This window comes from Sceloporus undulatus, chromosome 6 (genome assembly GCF_019175285.1).
Source record: "Sceloporus undulatus isolate JIND9_A2432 ecotype Alabama chromosome 6, SceUnd_v1.1, whole genome shotgun sequence".
Taxonomy (NCBI): Eukaryota; Metazoa; Chordata; class Lepidosauria; order Squamata; family Phrynosomatidae; genus Sceloporus; species Sceloporus undulatus.
This window is the reverse complement of record NC_056527.1, coordinates 76,971,246-76,992,664: the sequence shown is the minus strand read 5'-3', so window position 1 is coordinate 76,992,664 and position 21,419 is coordinate 76,971,246. Positions and strand designations below refer to the sequence as shown.

Here is a 21,419-nt window from a genome sequence, read left to right as displayed (position 1 = left end):
AGATAGATAGATAGATAGATAGATAGATAGATAGATAGATAGATAGATAGATAGTTTTTGGGGGGTTTTGGACTATGTGGCCATGTTCTAGAAGAGTTTCTTCTTGAGCCGTTTTGCCAGCATCTGTGACTGGCGTCTTCAGAGAATGATGCTGGAGAAACGTCAGGAAGAAACTCTTCTAGAACATGGCCACATAGCCCGAAAAACCCACAAAAACTATGGATGCTGGCCATGAAAGCCTTCGACTTCAGACAGATAGATAGATAGATAGATAGATAATTTAAACAGACGTAAAGAATACTTTTATCAAATTTGTTCTGGATGCCAGAAGCATGTGTGTTTGTATGTGTGTACCTAATTTTGCTAATTTATTTGTGTTCATCATTCTGGCTGAGATCCTATATCAAATTCCTATATCACATTTCTAATTATATAAACATTATATGGCTAGTCCCCTCTTGCCCCCAAAGCTGCAATGTGTCAAGCCCTCTCCCACCCAGGAGCTGCAGTGCAATGAGGAATCAAATGCCTAAACACAGCTAAAGGAGAAAAACACCCATATCAATCTTTCTGCTAAAAATGGTGTAGAACAATATGCTCCTCAGATGACATACAAGAAATTACAGCGCAGCTTCAACTATTTAGGACAGGTTGAAGAATGTTGGAGGAGAACTGGGAACAAGAACAATAAAATAGGAAAAGCCACAAAGGGTGGCATCTTGTTAGTGACACTGAAAATCTTTGTTCTTGAAATTAGATGTTGGGAGTAGGAGGACATATTCTGTTGCAAAAAATACAATGTGGTCCTCTTGTATCATAAAATAATATAAATTAAATAATGGATTTTTAAACAATTTTCATTTAAAAAAAATCACTGCTAGACAGCATCTTTTTGATCCGGTCCAGTCCTAGATCAAATCCGCTCTTAAAAGTTCTGGCAGTAGAGGATACAGTACTTTTTTTTTTAGTGTGCACACGCTATTTCCATTAGAAAGGTTTGAGGGAAGCCTAATCTTTTGTTCTGTTCAAACATCTTTTAAATTCAGAACCCATTTACAAATGCATAAGTATGGGGACTACCATACAAGAAATCAAGCTCTATTCATGTCAGATGCAAAATACTTGGTTCAATGTAATAGGAAGGCTGAAGAACAGATTTGGATTTCCTGATGCCTGTGCAAATAGCACCCTCTGGTGCGATCAAGAGAAATTGCATGTTACAGTTTATATACTGTATCAATACTAAGTGCCCATAACAAATTTAATTAAAAAAAACTCTTTAAGAAATTAAGCTACATCGAATCAGGTTTTTTTCTATCGAAAGAGCAAATCACCAGGGGTCAATTCAAGAACGTATGTGAAGAACTGGCATGCCAGTCTGTAAATCCCACTTTAAAAAATGTATTAGTGCAAATAGTATCTTGTACTGGTGTTGATAAATTGGCTTCTTCTTTACCAGCCAGAAAGGAACCACTGAGCTTTACCCAGAGATGGTTCTCATATAAGGCAAGGTCAAAATCTGTAATATCCTTTGAGTGCCATTAAGAGTGGCAGAGTGTGATAATCCAAATTTGAGCAATATGATACAATCTGCTGGAAAGTTGCTACATTCATTAGATTTTCATATCCATCCTTAATCATTAGGAAATGACGGCCTGTTACAGACTGCCAAAATAAAGCTGCTTTGGGTCTCTTTGGAGGTATGCTATTTAAATGATGCATGGGTCCTAAGAGTCTGGAGGTTGTGCCAAAGCCACACTCCATTCCTAAGCACTGGAGGGCAGCTTTGGTGCAGCTTCCGGATTCATAGGATGCATGCATAATTTAAATAGCATGCCTCCAAAGAGACCCGAAGCAGCTTTATTTTGGCAGTCTGGAACAGGCCGACCTTTCCTGTCTATTTCTTTACTGGATTACAATGGGTTCTGCATGGCCTGCTTTATCTTTACAAAATTTATTTTTGCAAGCAAGAACTTGCATTATCACCTTGGGTCCTGTTTTGGGAGAAAAGTGTAACATAAAATACATAAATAAGAACAAATAATTTTTACCATTTTCTCCTCGCTGCAGGAAAGTAATTGAAAGCTGCATAATTTTCTAAACTCTTCGCAGTATGGCGTTTATTCTGTGCCACAAAAACACACTTTTTTCTTTTGCTCAGAAAAATAGGTTTCCTGCTCAGAAAACAGTATTCTCTTAGAAAATTTTCTTTGCAGAAAAAAATATTTTCCATGCAGAAAATACTGAAACACTCCCACATGCACCAAAACTCCCACCCATTTTCTGCACAAAAAGCCTACAAAAATGCCACATGAAATGTTATACTTTTTGTCATGGTTTCCTGTTGCTTGAAAAACATATTTTTTCAAATATTTTTCCAACTATTTTTGAATATTCTTTCCATCCTAGTTGCAGTGAGGATGATCAATAAAAAGTGAACCAATAAAAAGACTCCATATGAGTCAAGGGATACCTGGCATATGAATAATTGACATGAAGGGCTATATGCATGAGTCAAAAGACCTGGTTTTCCCTAAGCCTGGCATTGCCTGTTAAGATTATGCAGGCCAACAGCTCTGGGCTTGGAATGAGTAAACTGGACATCATTTCAGTAGATCTGGTCTGACCCCAGACTAACCAGCCCTTAGCCTAGTTCTGAATAACTGGCTAATTGCAATGGAGCTTCCAAGGAACCTTGCAGGTGATAGTTCTAGAGATGGCCACCTGTCCCCTTACCTGCTGCTGCTGCTGCTGTTCTCCTTTCAGTCCCCAGTTATGGCCTGTGATGTTGGAAGGGGGCCCCCTGGCCATGAGGGCGAGGCCAGGCACCCTGTTTCTGCCCGTATGGGCAGAAGACCATGGCTAAGACCAAAAACAAGAAATGAGATTAATACATGTCAAACCTAAAGTCTTAAGAGAAACATGTACACTTGCAACTACTGAGTATAAGCATGCTGTGATTGCTTTCTCTGGCAGCAATGGCATAGACATTTTCTGTCTCCATTTTGGGGAGTGAAAGGCAAAAAGTTAAGGAAATCAAAATAGTTAAACATTTCCCATTAAAAAAAAAAATCCCATACCATGGATCAAATATTGACCAGAACAGAGACTGCATTTAAGAAATCATAAGGCTAGGAATGAGAAGGGCAGCTATGAAAGAACCAGATAAGTTCCCAAAGTGCTAAGGCATACAACTGAACATTAAAGTTAGAATTATCCAAGCCATTGTATTCCCCACCACCATGTACAAATATGAGAGCCAGGTAGTGAAGAAGGTGGGCAGCAAGAACAACTCATTCAAGATGTGGTGCTGGAGAACAGTGCTGAGGATACTGTGGATAGCCAAATAGATAAACAAATGGGTCATTGAATAGATCAAGCCTGAACGCTCCCTGGAAGCCTAGATCACAAAAGTGAGGATGTTGTATTTTGACCACGTAATAAGAAGCCATAACTCATTAGAAAATACAGTAATGCTAGAAAAGGTAGAAGATAGTAGAAAAAGAGATAGGCTGCAAGCCAAATGGTTAAACTTGATCAGGGAAGTCACGGGCCTGAGTTTGCAGGACTTAAGCATAGCAGTGGTGAACGACCCCAATTAAAACTGGTTTGGAGCCCAGTTCAAAATGTAGTGTGAATGGGGGTTCAGGAACACTGTTTGCTGCTCTTCAGATAATAATATCATAAAATGCCTACCTTATAGGCCTAGTTCTGTATGAATTCTGAAGAGTGTAAATATCCTATCTAGCTGGATTAGGGTGAAATGAATTACTAAATGCTGGAATGACATTACATCTAATTTGGCCCTTTAATGGGAACCAGAGCAATAATCAGTTATAGCCAATTGGAAATGCCCTTGCATTCCTTTCAAATAGTTCATAGGGCTTGAAAAGAGTTAGGAAACTGGTTACAGTTGAGAGTATGGATCCAAAACTCAGGGAATACTAAGAACCCACTGTATTTACATGAACATTCTATGTATACTCTCTCACATACTGGATAACTAGAAAAGGTGTAAAAAGAAGTAAACAAAAAAATAACTAAAACATTACAGCAATTCATCCCTAGGCAGCAGTATTTGGGGCTGTGTACCTTAGGAAAAAGTTAAAACACCATATATTCAGTGGAGCTTACTTCCAACTCAGTGTGCATCAGATAAATGGCATGCCACTTTTGGTATTCCTTAGAGACTGTGACTACACCAGCTGCCCTAATAGTTTCAGTGCTTGTTCATTTAGTTTTGATGGATGATTCCCGAGGTAACTCACTTGTATACAGGCCTTCGTGATTCAAGTTTACTTGGTCATTGCAGGGAGGGCTAACCCTAATGTAGTCTTGGGGGTGGGTGGGCTTGAAATCTGTCCATTCCAGGGTCCATAAGCACAAACCAGGTTGCTTGCACCATTTTTCTCAATAAGCCCCCCCCCCCGCTTGCTATGTTTGTTCAGATACACAAGAAGAAAAAGCAATAGCTCTAAGTAGATTTATGTGTGTCCAAACCAATCAGATGGTAAAGCATTTGGTACAGTGGGCTCCTGGTATCTGGTGGGGTTTGGTTCCAGGACCTCCTGTGGATACCAAAATCCATGCATGCTAATGTCCCATAAAATACAGTGACATAGTAAAATGGTGTCTCTGATGAAAAATGGCAAAATCAAGGTTTTCTCTTTGGAATTTATATTTTTTTGAATATTTTCAAGATGCTTGAATGTGTGGCTAAAGAATCTGTGGATATTGAGGGTGGAGTGTATTTTTGCTGTTGTTACAATGAAGGGGAAGGATGTATGTATGTATGTATGTATGTATTATCCCACCTTTCTTCTAGCATGGGACCCAACACAATTGACAACAAAGTAAAACAAAGTACAGTCAGACCTCCATATTCATGAGGCATGCATTCCAGACACACATACACCCCCCTCCACAGATACAAATATCTGTGCAGGTTCAAATCCCATTAAAAGTAATGGTGGCATGGCATGTGTGTATCCACTAGCACAGTCATGTGAACATGCCACCATCAACTAAAATGGGGCCTTGCCATCCACAGAAGGGTAAATCCACAGATGACGAGTTTGCCAATAAGGAGGGTGGACTGTACAGCTAAAATCATCATCACACAGACGTTTAAACATTAAATAAACAATTTCTTCAAAGGCACACAGTTCAAACAATTTAAAACACATTTAAAACATAATACAGAACATAAAAGCACAGCAGTCCCCCATTAAAAGCCTCTTTCTGCCACATGAATTAAGAGCCAAAGGCTTGCCGAAATCAAAAAGATCTTTGCCTGCAAACAGAAAGAGAACTAAAAGGAGAACAATTGGCCCTCCCATGAAAGTGAATTCCGCAGCATGGGAGCATCCAAGGCTTTCTCTCTCTATCTGTGAGTGTAGTGGAACCAAGAGAAAGCTCTTCCCTGAAGATCTTAAAACTCAGGTTCACTCTTATAGGGAAATACATCCTTTCAGGTAGTTGGCACCAAAGCTATGTAGGACTTTAAAGATTACAACCAACCCTTTGGATACTATCCAGAAGCAGATCTGTAGCCAGTAAAGCTATTTCAACAAGGCAACTGCAAATTCTCTCTCATTAGCCCCAGTCAGCAAGCTAGCTACAGCATTTTGGACCCGCTGAAGTTTCCAAACATTTTCCCCAAACAGCCCCACACTCCAGTAATCCAAACAGGATATAATTGAGGCATATGTGCATGTAGCCATATCAGATATGGTTTGTGCTGTATGCTGACATGGGTAAATATACTACCCTTGGCCATAAAATAACCTTAATCCTATTGTTAGTCCTAGCTAGAACAGACACGTTGAATCAATGGTATTTACCTATATGTTGGCCTCAACAGGTGAGTCTATGCATCTGTTGTAGTCAGGACTAAGCAATAGCATTCAGGGCACAATCTTTCTGAGTGCAACCCTAAACGCCTGCCTAGAAAATGACAAGAGCTGTATTTTCTGAAGGCATTAGCAGCTGCAGTCAATTGGCAAGAGGCAGGACATGCAGGGATGATCCCAAAGAAAATTCTGATTTTAAATAGGCTTATTTGGCAGATGTTGGGCTGAAGGTGGACCCCACTTAGTGCAGCTGCCATATTGTGCTGTAATCATTATCCCTGATGTGCTTTTATTTCAGGCTTATGTTGCTTAAGAAGGATAGAAACATTACCATACCATGGAAATAATTAGCAGATGTTATTAATTTGTAGTGAAGACAATGATAAGCCAGCATGCACCATGAAAGACTTCATTATGAAATTAATTACTCAGATTGGGGTCAACAAGTAAGGTGAGGTCTGCACAGAATTTGAGGAACAATTGCTTTTTATGGGTATTCCACAGCCAAAGATGTGAAATTTGAAGTATGTGTTTTGCATTTATCAGCTCCTGTCTTTTCATTCATATGCTAAATCCCTTGATAAACACCACTTGTCTCAAAGAAAATTGAAATCACTGGATTGAGGCAGATCTGGATAATGAGGTATTATAGATATATTCAGTAAATGTTCCAATTATTCTTTAGAAAGTTCATTGAAATAAACAGCAGCAGCAGCAGCAGGAAAGAAAGGATTTTACAAAGTCAGTTTTTAATCTTTCAATGGCTGTTGTTCTTGTCGTTTTCCCCCTTAATAGACATAGATAGGGTTTGATTATAGTTCTCTTTGTGAAGTTGAGACTGTCCTTTTTGTTTTCTCTCTTCAGTATTCAGCTCTCTTTCAGAGGTTTTTGCCCCTCTATGTAGCAGACACCTGCTTCCAATTCATTGCCTCTAAATAGAACTTAATGTGATTTGTTTCACTGAGCCTTCAATGTTTATATATCCTTTCCCAGCAACTGTGCAATAAATAAAATGATACTTTGGAGGTGCCTACATGTGTGTATGAGAGAGCTCTGGTGTGACAGAAATGCTCTTTCTGTGGAACTGATGTTTTAAAAAGTTTGAAGGCACATCTTTACCTTTGATACTATTTGTGTAGGTAGGAAGGCCCATACCTTTGCACACTGGCATCTTATTTTGTCAGGCCTAGTGGTCACTTCTTTTGTGGTTAGTTTCTCCTATTGCTACAAGCTTAGTGAAGCAACAACTGCAGCATTAACAGCAAGAAGAGACATAACAGTGTCTTCTGAGTTATATCCAACAGGTACCATATTTGTTTGTTTGTTTGTTTGTTTTCCCTTTCTTCCTGGAAGGACCCAATCACATAAAAATATACAAAAGTTAAAAATAAACTAAAAACCCATCTGCTCCATAAAAACTATCCTGTTATGCATTCTATACCACATGCCTGCCTGCGTAAAAACATTTTTACTTGCCGGCAAAAGGGCAGCAGAGAGAGGGCCAGTCTAGCTTCCCATGGAAGGGAGTTCCACAGGGTGGGATCAGCCACCAAGAAGGCTCTCTCTCATGTCCTCACCAAGCAAGCCTGTGTTCTTGACAGGACTGAGAGAAAGCCTTCTCCTGAAGATCTTAGGGCTCTAGCAGGTTTGTTTGGGGAGATACAATCTCTCAAATAATCTGGACCTAAGCTGTATTGGGCTTTATAAATCATGACTAGCACTTTGAATTCTGCCCAGAAACAAGCCAATAGCCAGTGAAGCTATTTTAACAAGGGTGTTACATGCTCCCTGTAACTGGCCCTAGTCAGCATTCTGGCTATGGCGTTTTGAACCCGTTGAAGTTTCTGAAGAGTTTCCACAGGTAGTCCCATGTGGTCCAAATGGGATAAAACCAAGACATACATCGCTGTAGCCAGATTTCACCTTTCAAGGAACAGGCGCAACTGGCACACACATATTGGCTGTGCAAATGCACCCCTGTCCAGGAGCACAAACTGTATGTATTGCTGAGATATTGTACTATGACCTGGATCATAGAGTTTTAATGATGTAAAACCGCTTTGATCGGAAGGAAAAGCAGTATACAAATAAAAGTTTTATTATTTTTATTATTTTTATTACATCCAAGCTGTGAATCTGAAATTTCTGGGGGACTGTAACACCATCCAGCCCAGGCTGAATCCCCATTCCCTGATCTGCCTTACGCTGACCAGGAGCACCTCTGCCTTCTCTGGATTAAGTTTCAGTTTGTTTGCCCTCATCCAGTCCATTACTAACAACAGATACTGGTTCAGTATGGAGACAGCTTCCTTGGAATCAGATGGAAAGGAGAGATAGAGTTGGGTGTTATTTGCATACTGGTGTCACCACACCCCAAAACTCCGGATGACCTCTCCCAGCAATTTCATGCAGGTGTTAAATAACATAGGGGATAGAATTGAACCCTGAGGCACCCCACAGGCCAATGGCTGGGGGGGGGGGTGTCAAACAGGATTCCCCCAACCCTGAGGCACCCCACAGGCCAATGGCTGGGGGGGTGTCAAACAGATCGCCCCTCCAAGAAAGACTGGAACCACTATATAACAGTGCATCCAAGTTCCATCCCAGAAAGGCAGCCCAGAAGGATGCCATGGTCAATGGTATGAAATGCAGCTGAGAGATCCAAGAGGACCAACAGGGACACACTCCCCCTGTCCAGTTCCCTCCATAGGTTATCCACATATGGATCTATGATGACTAAAGCTGTCTCCATCCTATAGCCAGGTCTGAAGCCAGATTGAAATAGATCTAGATAATACGTTTCATCCAGAAACCCCTGAAGCTGGGAGGCCACCACTTGCTGCTTTCAGAAGCCAGGAAGGACAAGGATCCAGTATGCATGTGGTGGCCCTCACTTCTCCACAATTCCTGTCCACATACTCAAAGCATTAACTAACTGTGGTCTTACAATAAAAAAGAAGTATCTATCTGGCGTGAGGTATTATTAGGAAAGGGATTGAAAGAGCAAAAATCATAATCCCTCTGTGTGTGTGTGTGTGTGTGTGTGTGTCAGAGAGAGAGAGAGAGAGAGATACACAGCTATTTTTTAAAAAATAGAATAACATGTACTTTTTCCCCATTGTGGGCTGAACAAAGTTGAATAGTGTAGTACTGTGGATAAAAAATTTGCTGTCTCATATATTAACACATCTAGTATATCCAAGATTAGTTGAAATAGATATATAATTATTAAAATGATCTGGAATGCCTTCTGGCTAGATTAAAGGAATTATTTCTTCTCAAAATACATATTTAACTATATATATAAATTATGAAAAGATGTAGTCTTCATCGCTTCATGCAAGTGCAAATGCACGATCACATGAGCACATTCTGATCAGCAGTTACCACCACACACCACCAGTTGCTTCAGCATACACAGATTATTGTTTTGCATATATATTTGATAGGTGAGAAAGTACATTAGTCAGGAGTGTGAAAGCTGCTAACAGTGTGGCAGGTTATAAAAGAGATACTACATGCTGAAAGTGAAATATGTAGAGCTCTATTTCCTACTTTCATGCCTCCCTCCCCCAATAGTTCTACTTTAATTACTTCTCAAGTACAGCGTCAAGTCCTGAGGAAATATGGGCTGTTTCATGAGCAGCTATAGAAATGTTTCAGGATGGGATGCGAATCTGATGATTTAGACAAAGCAAGACCTATGCACCAGGTCTACACATTACAAGGACCTGGGCCCTGATAAACCTATATATCAAGCCTATCCAATACACTTTCTCAATAGGTATACCTGCTGTCCACCAACAGCTAAAGCTAGTGTCTGAATTACGTTTTTCCATTCACACGTGATACCCTCTTTTCTCTGGTTACCTTTACTTCTCCAGCTCCTAGGTAATTGCATACCTTCCCCCCTTCTGTTCCCACAATGTAGCTGTGATAAAATAGCCAGGAGGAACGCGGCTTTCTGTTCCCCAGTATTAGCGGGGCAAAAATAAAACAAAACTACTTCAGATTCTGTAGCTATGATTGATTCAGCACCTAAGAGTTCTTTAGGTATGGAGTAAAACCTAGAGCAGAATCCCACTGATACCACCTGCCATTGCTTCCACACACATGGGTTTCCTAGATTGACAGAGGGTCAATGATGTCAAGTGAATGCAGTTATAAAGGTCTGTATGACTGCAAACAGAACTTGAACATGGCTACATTCCCACTGCAGAGCTTCCGTATCAATGTGAGAAGGTTGCGAGTGGTGGGATCACATGCCTGTTCCTCACCACACTTACAAGTGTTCAATGCTCAAACAGAGCTACAAATACATTGTTATGCAACATTACTCTAGCACTCAGAGACATCAAAATGTTACACCAGCATTTTTTTTTACAGCTAGTGGGGATGGCTGAATCCAGGTCCACCGTATACACGACACATGCCCTCTGAGCCCTTTTCATACCTCTACTGATGCTGAGGGACCCCATGCCTACCATGGTCATTCAGTAGTCAGGGGATAAGAGAGTGTAGTCAGGCAGTGGCATTCTTTGCTTCAGCAGTCACCCACATGACAACACAGGCTTCCTTCTGGGATCTTTCAGGGGTACAAATCAGTGTCATCTTCCTGTGCCCAGATGATAAAGCACAAACAGTTCCTGGCCACCCGCATTATTCCATGGCCACTAAATGGCCATGGGAGGCAGCACCAGGAGAGATATGAAAAGGGCTTATGGAGGGGGAAGGCATGTAGTTACACCTGGTAGAACGTGCATGGTGCAGGCCTCATGTGTGCATTTAACTAAATAATAATTATTTTGAAAGCTAAATAATGGGGGAGGGATTATTATTATTATTATTATTATTATTATTATTATTATTATTAATGTGGCATTTACTTATAATTCCTTTTCCACCAAACATATACAGCATAATCAAAAATGGACAATGAAACACAACAGTATGAAATACCGAAATACTAAAATAATATACTAATCTACTGAAACAAATTCCATTTCAGTCACTACCCATCTCAGCCATCTTAGGCACACTCAGCAACTCCATCTGGTGACTCAAAGGGGAAGGTCTTCAACCCTTTTGGAAAGCAGGTAAGATGTTCCTCCAGCCAGAGGTGCAAAGGAAGACTGTTTCACAAATGTGGAGCCAGATCCCAGAAAGCTCACAGCCTTGATAGAGCCAGATGCATTGGTGGAAGTGCCAATAATCTTTTGCCTGTAGAACTTAAATTCCTAGATGGTACATATCATGCTAGCTGAGCTGTGAGATGCAGTGGGAGGTTAAAGCGCAGTGCTTTAGGTGCAAAAGTGTAGTGCTTAAAGTACAGTGAGAGATTTTTTTTAAAAAAATTGCAATTCAATGACTTTCTAGACATTGTAGGTTACCAAACATGTTAGTCCAGCACTTAGATTTTCTCCATTCACTTAGGTCAGATATGGAAATCATGTGGTCCTCAATATGTTGTGGAATGAAAATCCCAACAAACCTAGTCAACATCACTAATGGTGAGATATGCTGGGAGCTGAAGTTCATTGTAATCTGTAGAGGACTGCTTTAGGCTGTTTGTGTAGAGTTTGAATGCAAAATCAAAGGGACATAACAGAGAAAGAGGAAGGTTTACTATTACTATTATTACTATGACAAAGAAAATCCAGGCAGTTTATATAACAGCAGGAAACAAGACAGCTCAATATCTAGGTAATACAAATCAATTGGGTGATCAATAGGTGTTCCTGTCCACTAGGGCTTTGAAGCCCAGGCTGTCATGCTCTCTGCCATAATTAGCACTCAATGAACCTGAAATGTTTAATGACTGTGAAATTGCATTTCTACAGAGACAATGCACATCTGGAATGACAGCATGCAATTCAGATGCCTGCAGAGTCTCATGCCAGCAAGCATGCCAAACTTCAAATAGAGTGTTCATAGTCAAAACAGAACTTGCTGCTTTGACATGCAAATACTTGCCTAAGCTGTGCTTGCTGCCCAGACTGGCTGGCATAATAGGAAAACTTCAAAGTGCCCAGAATGAGCTTGAAAGCTATTGTAGCATTTGCTCATTTCAGGGAAAAGTCTACTCATAGTAAGAAAGCAGAGTTCTAGACCACCCCTGCCTCACTCTTAAACTCCTTTATGTTTCAAGGAAGTGGGGAATATTACTAGAAACTCTCTAAGGATCCACATCTGAGATCAAATGAAAATTTAGTTTGATTACTCAATGTTTAAACAAGCAGGCTGCCACAACAACTGTGTTGCATCTATGTTGAGAAGACACCAGAGAGATTAATTTGCTCCTACAGATCAGATACTTGAATGAGAGATAGGGGATACCTTGCATTTTAACATTTTGAAGATTTAATCTTTGGAGGATGTTTTTCATTATCTCTGTGAAGAGAATTTCCTCTTATCTTTAGGGAAGTTTTGAAGCTCTGGAGAAATTCATGTACTGGGGAAGCAAATAAAATAACTAGATGGATATCAGTTTCTGCTTGATTACTTGGGATATGTCACCTTAAATGGTAAAGAAATACCCAGATTCACAGATACTCCAAAGAATTAGACCAATACGGGCACATAAAATGGCATAAGAACAATTTTGTGGCATCATAATTAAGACTATATAGAACATTAATTTTAAGGTTAGAAAGGGAAAATGATGTCCTCATAATGTCACTATACCATAGTATATTTGTAAATTATGACAGCACTATACTACAGTCTTGTCTTTGGCAGCTGGCATAATCAGAGGTAATGACTATAGTCTGGGACAGACGGACCTAAAGTGGCATGCCGCCGATACTAGGGTTCCAGAGCGTGCGGCAACCGCACACGCCAGACCCCTAGCCCATCACAGTGGTTGCCTAATGGCAACCTCCCATCCATACAGGGGCTGCCATCTTGACGTAAGTGACACACAGCATATAGATGTCACTGCACCTCGCTTACATCACGAGTGCACCAATGGCACACTCATGACATACATGCACCATCCTAAAAAGAACCTGTTTTTTTCCGGGTCCTTTTTGGGGTGGAGGGATGCCGGGCAGTTGGGATGCTGTGGCATCCCTCCTCAGGTAAACAGGCTGCCACCAGCCCACCCTTTTGGAGCAGTTTGTACCAGGCCTATGTGTTTCACACATTTTCTATTTTAAACTCAAGGTGATTTACATAATTTTCTACCTAGAAAAGGAGTGGGGCACATGGGAGCACACTAGACCTCCACAATGTTTACCCGTCCTTTTGTTTCAGGGGTCTCCCACTCCAAAACAGCAAAAACAAACAAACAAACACCCTTTTAATTAGCCCAAGAGGCAGCTGAGAGTGATGTGACATCACTTCTGGTTATCAAATTGGCAGCCATGACAGGAGTTCCAGACTGCATCTGCACTGCAGAAGTAGTACAGTTTGACATTACTTTAACTACAGGAAAAGAGATTCCACCTGAACATTAGGAGGAACTTCCTGACAGTAAGGGCTGTTCGACAGTGGAATGCACTCTCCTTCCTTGGAGGTCTTTAAACAGAGGCTGGTTGGCCATCTGTCAGGGATGCTTTGATTTGGATTTCCTGCATGGCAGGGGGTTGGACTGGATGGCCCTAGTGGTCTCTTCCAACTCTACGATTCTATGATTCTATGATTCTAACTGCCATGGATACATGCTATGGAATTCTGGGACTTGTAGTTTTGTTAGATATTTAGCCTTCTCTGTCAGAGAGCTCTGGTGCCCCAACTAGAAATCCAAGAATTCCATCACAATGAGCCTTGCCAATTAAAATGGTATCAAACTGCATTAGTTCTGCAGTGAAGATTAGACCCTGGAAGGTACAAAAACCAGCTAGTGTCACACTCTTGGCTTCAGAATATGTTCTATAATCAAGTGAGCTATCCCTTAACGGTTTTTATTAGTAGAAAGTGGATTAGAAACCCCCAACAATATAATATGGAAAATAATTTTGGCTCATGGGGTAAACTTGGAAATAGTGCCTTTTAACAAGAAAAAAAAAAGAACAAAATTTTGAATAATGTGTAGAAATGTCATAAGGCAATTTCTTTAAAATAGACATCTATGCAAAGTATACCCACAGGCTTATACATATTTGGCCATTCATAGCATAAATGAATGCAATGAAATTGAGAAAGCAACGTGTAACAATTTTACTTTAAATGCCTAGCCTTCCTTTTTAATGAGAGTCTCCCACACAGAAGAATAAAGAAAAAATAGACTTATCAGCAAAGGAGATGTGAGTGCCTGTGGCCTGAGAAACTAGTACCACTGCCTGGCATGCTGAGGGACTGTAACAAAGCTGAAGCACAGTCTCTGATATGGAGGTATTGTGTGGTTGAGTGCATGGGACTGTCGAAGAACAAAGGTTTGAGAAAAGGAAAAAGAGTTTGAAGATCAGGCAATGGAATAGGCATTTGAGCCCCAACCTTTCTGTCTGTAACAATATGTACAATGTGCAACATCTTTTCTTTTTTCATTTTACTAGAATAGCAAAAAAACAGCCATTACTAATCCTGATCATGATCACATTATGGGAGGAAAGCAGGCTTAATCCTTCTCAGTTATGCACATCCTGGCCAAATTCCCCTGTATGTAGCAATTATCAAGAGTTAGAAAAAGTTTCCATTGGTATATTTTTAATGTGGGTAGCTGCTGCACACAAGAGAAGGTGGGAAGGGGAGTAATGGCTGGGGAAGAATGATTAAACCTCACCATCCCATGTGTTTTTCTTCACTCCCCATCCAAGCATTTGGAAAGATGAGGTTTAGTTATTCCTTCCAGCCCAGGTCACATCTAATTCCATACATTTATTAATTTATTTACTTATTGTTAATTTTCATATTAATCATCATTAATATGATTAATTAACGGATTAATGTGCACTTAAAAAAAGCAGGGGCACTGGCAAGATGATCAAATACGCTCAGCTGACTCCAATAGTAAGGCTAGGCACACCAAAAACAAACAAATTATGGTAAGAACCATAATCTTAAATATACACATATCTCTCTGTATGTGTGCATGTGCATGTGCACCATGTCAGATTTTACACTACAAAGAAAAAAAATGGCAGTATATTATCAATTCCATGTATGCCTACCCTGCCTTCAGAAATACACACAGACTCTCACTGTTAGGAGCTAATCCTGCTCCATCCTATGGCCTGCTACAGACTGCCAAAATAAAGCTGCTTTGGGTCTCTTTGGAGGTATGCTGTTTAAATGATGCATGCATCCTAAGAATCCGGAAGCTGCACCACACTCCAGTGCTTAGGAATGGAGTGTGGCTTTGGCGCGACCTCCGGACTCTTAGGACTCATGCATCATTTAAATAGCATACCTCCAAAGAGACCTGAAGCAGCTTTATTTTGGCAGTCTGTAACAGGTATGTATTATCATTCTGAATGTAGAACTAATGCCTGAAAGAGGTTTCAATATCCTGAGGAAGTGAAAGGATTGCCTCTGAAGATTTTGGCAAGAGGTTTTAACATCCCCGATAGGTTTTCTTCCATTGACGTAATAGTTCAGTGTGTTGCCATAATTAATGTAAAGAGATAACCTGCAATAGAAAATAATTGTACGATAAAACAGTTCAGCTATCTTGTGATTAGTTGGGTTTTTTTTTAAAAAAGAGAGACTGCACTAAACTTACCGTGACCTAGAAATGTGTATTGCCCAATAATCCCAGCAGCCCTAATTAGCTGGAAAAGCTGAGCATTTTTTCCCAGAGACCCTTCAAATCATCTCTTTGAATTTGCTTTCAAACCACCAGGGTTTTCCCAGTGTTTAGCTTGTCTCATTTCATACAGTTAATGAAACAACTCAATCAAAGCAGAGCTAAATTTCTGTGTGAGCTTGTATTCTGGGAAGCAGATGCTTAAAAACTGTAGCCCCATTCAGACGTTTGTGAGCACTCCTGTCAGACCTTAACTAACACAATGAATTTCAACCAGGAGAAATGTAATTTTTGCACCTCGGCTGCAAAAATGAAATGCACAGATATAGGATGGGAGACGCAGTGGCTTGACAAGATTACATGCAAAAGGGATCTTGGAGTCTTAGTAGACCACAAGCTGAACATGAGTCAACAGTCTGATGCAGGAGCTAAAAAAGCCAATGCAATTCTAGCCTCCTACAAGAGTATAGTGTCTAGAGATCAAGGGAAGTAATAATGCACTCTATTCTGTTTTGGTCAGACTTCACCTTTCCTAAAATACAGTGTCCAGTTCTGGGCACCACAGTTGAAGAAGGATGTTGACAAATTGGAGCATGTCCAGAGGAGGGTAACCAAAATGTTGAAAGGTCTAGAAAACATGCCCTATGTGGAACAGCTCAGGTAGCTGGTGAAGTTTAGCCTGGAAAAAAGAAGGATAAGAGGTAACATGATAGACATATTTAAATATTTGAAGAAATGTCATATTGAGGATGGAGCAAGCAAGGGTCCCATTCACATCACAACAGCGCTAATTAATGAACATACTGGTTTGAAAGCAGCCATTATCTCATGTCTTCACAAATGTGTTACTGGGGCTGCTAGTATGTAGCCTTCCTCTCTTTCTACTTCCCTCACCTTTCCTAACATTATTGTCTTTTTCCAACAATTCATGCCTTCTTACAATGTGTCCAAAGTCTGACAATCTAAGTCTTGTCATCTTGGCTTCTAGGGATATTTCTGGCTTGATCTGCCCTAGGATCCATCTGTTTGTCCTTTTGGCTGCCCATGGAATCTTCAGCACTCGTCTCCAGCACCACATTTCAAATGAGTTGATTTTCCTCCTATCTTCTCTCTTGTCTGTCCAGCTCTCATATCCATACATAGTAATAGGGAATACAATGGCTTGTATGATTCTGACTTTTGTTCTGAGTTATATGTCTTTGCATTTTAGGATCTTTTGTAGTTCTTTCATAGCCGCCTTCCCCATTCTTAACCTTCTTCTGATTTCCTGGCTACAGTCCCCATTCCAATCAATGTTTGATCCTAGATATGAGAACTCTTTTACTATATCTATTTCCTCATTGTCTAGTTTCAATGTGTGCAAGTTCTCTGTGGTCATTATTTTTGTTTTCTTTATGTTCAACATTAAGACTGCCTTTGCACTTTCTTCTTTGATCATCCTTAGTAGTTGTTCCAGGTCTTTGAGGTTCTCTGCTAGTCTTATGGTGTCCTCAACATATTTCAGATTGATATTTCTTCCTCGTATTTTTATTGTTCCCTCTTCCATATCCAAGCTTGATTTCCTTACAATATGTTCTGCATATAAGTTGAATAAGTAGGAGATAGGATGCAGTCTTCTTTGACTCTTTTGCCAATTGGGAACCATTCTGTTTCTTCATGTTCTGTTCTGACAGTAGCCTCTTGTCCTGACTACAGATTCCTCATTAGGACTATAAGATGTACTGGCACTCCCATATCTTTAAGGACATTCCATAGCCTTTTATGATCTATGCAGTCAAAGGCTTTGTTATAGTCTGTAAAGCACATGCTGATTTTCTTTTGGAATTCCCTCTATGTCCCATTAGACATCGTATATTTGCAATGTGATCCCCAGTACCTCTTCCTTTCCTGAACCCTATTTGGGATTTCTCTCTCCATGTATGGTTGGAGCCTATTTTCCAGAATTTTGAGCATGATTTTGCTTGCCTGAGAAATTAGTGCTGTGGTTCTATAATTGCTGCAGTCTCCTGTGTCTCCTTTTTTGTGGATGGGGATCGTTTCCAATCTGTTGGCCATTGTTTTGCTTTCCAAATCTGTTGACATATGTTAGTTAACACTAGAGTTGACTCTGTCAATGTGGACAGCAACAGTTCTATTGGAATATCATCTGTTTCTGGAGCTTTGTTTTTTGCCATTTCCTTTATTGCAGCTTCCACCTCAGTTTTTAGAATTTGGGATTCATCTTCACATAGCTCTTCATTCCACGTGTCCTTCATGTTGTCATCTCTTTTATACAGTATAACTCCTCTGTATATTGCATCTATTGTCTTTTTACCTCTTACTGGTCTTGAATCGTGTTATTTTTATTGTCGTAGAGCTTCCTGGTCCTTGGTTTGAACTTTCCCTTGATTTCTCAAATCCTGTGGGATAGGTCTCTAATTCTTCCCTTTTTGTTGTTGTCTTCTCTTTCTCTACATTTGTCATTGTAGTATTTTTCCTTATCTTCGTGCACTAGCCATTGTACTATTGCATTCATGGTTCTTAATTTATCCCCATCTCTTTTTTGTTTAGTTTCTCCTCTTTCCTTTATTGCTTGTAATGTTTTATCTGACATTCATGGTTTCTTCACTTTCCTTTTGTTGGAAGTGTTTTTATGCATTATTCTTTTATTATGTCCCTGACTTCAGGCCAAAGCTCTTCTGGCTCACTAGCTATTATTCTTAGTACTGCAAATCTGTTCCTTATATTGTCAATGAATTCTGTGGAAATGTTGTTTAAATCATATTTTGGTATGATGACTGTTTTTTCCCCCTCTTCTTCAGTTTCACTTTTATTTTTGGAATGAGTAGTTCCGTGATCTGTGCCACAATCAGCACCTGGTCTAGTCTTGGCCAGCAGTATGGAGTTTTGCCATCTTTTACTTCCATTTATGTAATCTATTTGGTTTTTGTGTTATCCATGTGTATAACCTTTTCTCTGGTTGTATGAAAAATGTGTTTGCTTCATAGGTTGTTGGCTTCACAAAAATCTATCAGACGCTCAACTGCTTTGTTTCTTTTGCCTATTCCAAATCTGCCTACTGTTTTTGATTCTTCTTTACTTCTTTACTTTGCTTTCCCATCTCCAGTGATCAGCTTGACATCCTGTGTTGGTTTGTTGTCGATTTCTTCCCGTATTCCTTCATAAAATCTATCAATTTCTACTTGTTCTGCCTCAGTGGTTGGTCCATACACTTGAATTATGGTGATATTCATAGGTTTCTCGTGGAGCCGTATTGAGATGATTCGGTCTGATTTTGCATTGTATTCTCTGACTGCTTTTGCAACATCTTTTCTTAGTATGAAAGCCACCCTGTTTCTTTTTGTCTTTTCATTCCCTGAGTAGAACACTGTGTGATTATCTGATTCAAACTGGCCTATTTCTGTCCATTTTAACTCATTCACCCCCAGTATGTTCATGTGTGGCATTTTCATTTTCACTATGTCTAGCTTCCCTTGGCTTATGCTTCTCATATACCATGTCCCTATTTTATGTGTGGTGCTGCTTCTGATGGGTTTGTCTTTCTGAGAGTGTTTACTGCTTGTTTTGTCATTTGTGACTGCCCTTCGCTGCTCTTGCAAGTGTGTTTTCCTTTAGTATAATACAGTATTTTTAATTGTAGTATATATGGAAGGATACTACTTTCTGTGTTTTAGTTCTGTACTATTATTGAATAGGCAGACATCAGATTATTCACATAGTTACACATTTTGGCAGAGGTTGGGCAGATGGGTGTTTCTTTAGCCCACTTCTGAAGGCAATGGACATTTAAATAGTTACAGGCTGGGAGGAAATAATACAAATGGTTCTTTGGCTCTGCATCCTCATCCATCAGTTTCTTTCCTTATTAAACCTCCTGACACACTGTTTCACCTGAGCAACAAGGAGAAATAAATGTTTTATTTTCCCCCAACATCCCACTTTGCCTTGGTACTTCAGGATCTCAAAAGGGGAGAGAGGAGAGAGAGAGAGAGAGAGAGAGAGAACACCAGTGAAGGATTTACATGTTTGTTGTTTTTTTTGGTCAAAGAGAAAAAATGAACACTACATTTTTTATAAAACCTTTTTATAAGATCATATGACACCAGTTGAAATAGATGACAACCCAAGCAGAAGTGCATATGTCTTCCCTTTTGACTGGCAACTGTATTTGGTGACAGAATAGATATACATGCAAATAGGTAGGAATGTACTCAGAGAAGTTAAGAAATTGGTCAATGGGAAGCTGTGAAAAGTGTGCATTAGTTCACATAATTCATCTATGGGTTGTTACCTAAATAATAGGGGGTCCCAAGAGGGCACCCACAAATTGTATTCAATGGGAAAATTGATTTAGCTCAATAAGAAATAGCAAGGGGGTTTCAGTAACATAAAGCTAGAAATCTTAGGTCTTTATACACTAGCCATCCATATCTGCAGTTTTTTTATGCATGGATTCAAGCATCCATGGTTTGAAAATATTTTTAAAAGTATCAGTTCCAAAAAGCAAACCTTGATTTTGCCATTTTACTCTGCCACTGTATTTAATGGGATTTAAGCATCCATAGATTTTGATATCCACAGGTCCTAGAACCAGACCCCAGCAGCCATCAGGGGCCCTCTGTATATTGGTTTCAAACCCAGGTTCCAAATTAGTTTAGTTTATTCATACAAGGGGAATTAACACACATGCCAAGCACAGTCTCTTTCACATAGAACTAATGATGCAAAACATAGGAAGTTGCAGGGTTGTAAAGATGCACTATTACAGTCTGCCCTTCCCTTTTCCGGACCCCCCATGTAAGGGGAATTCCACGTATGTTTGGGCCCCCTTTAAATGAATGGGGCTCGTGCATGCAGCAGTGTGGTGGCGTGGCAGCAGGTGTGCACCACAGGTGCACATGCCATTACCCCTTATGGGGCACACCACCACTTTTCCCAGCTCAGCTTTCCCAGCTCTGCTTAAGGTGCACCCGCATATGATACGGGCGCACTGTATACCAATCCTGAAACATAGCTTCAATTGCTGAGTTACAAGAATGAGGATGGCTCAGTAGCCACCTGCAATATAAGGAGTGGCTACTGAGATGTCCAGTTGAAATTGAATAGAGGTTCTGTTTGACTTCAATCTAGACCAAATTGTTATTATCTAGTCACACATATTTATAGCAAGAAAGGGTTCTGCAGCAGTGTTTCAGGAGTTAAATGGTTTATCCAGGAGTTAAATGATTTTCCCAAGAGGGGAGAATGGAACAAGACATATGAGAATGACCGAACAATCAGCATGAATGTTCTCAAACAAAAAAAGAGTTCCATTCACTTTATCACTGGGGTAACAGTGTACACTATCCACTACATACAAACAAAAAAAACAAGTACAGTGGACCCTTGCCTTACACGGAGATCTGTTCCAGACCCCCCACCACCATGTAAGGCAAATCATGTATATGCTCAAGCCCCATTGGATATAATGGGGCTTGGACGTGGTGCAGTGGTAGCGGCACGCGCACTACAGACACATGCACCATAATTCTATTGCAGTGCAGCTTCAGTGTAACCTGAAAGCCACGTATAGTGTGCCCATGTATGGTGCGGGCACTCTGTAATTGGGTGATGAATAGGAAAATTAAAGTGAAACACACAGTGGTCTCAGGAGGAAGTCTTTACCTCCAGGTCAATACAGTAAAGATATGAAATTTAACTGTATTGTTTAATTCCAACTGCTATTGTACTTCTGTCTTAATTCACAAACTGAACAGCAGATTTCCAGTGACTGGGAACTCTTTCTTTCTTGCAATGCAGGAAAAATAACTTTAGATTGATTGACGAGTACTGACACTTTTGACATAAGATGGAATCCAGCACCCTCAAAAACACTTTGTGAT

General features: G+C 40.1%; 1 pseudogene; it reads right to left on the bottom strand.

The window, feature by feature from the left end:
* LOC121933621 overlaps nucleotides 1-21,419 on the bottom strand; it is a 31,931-nt pseudogene that overhangs the window by 1,002 nt on the left and 9,510 nt on the right.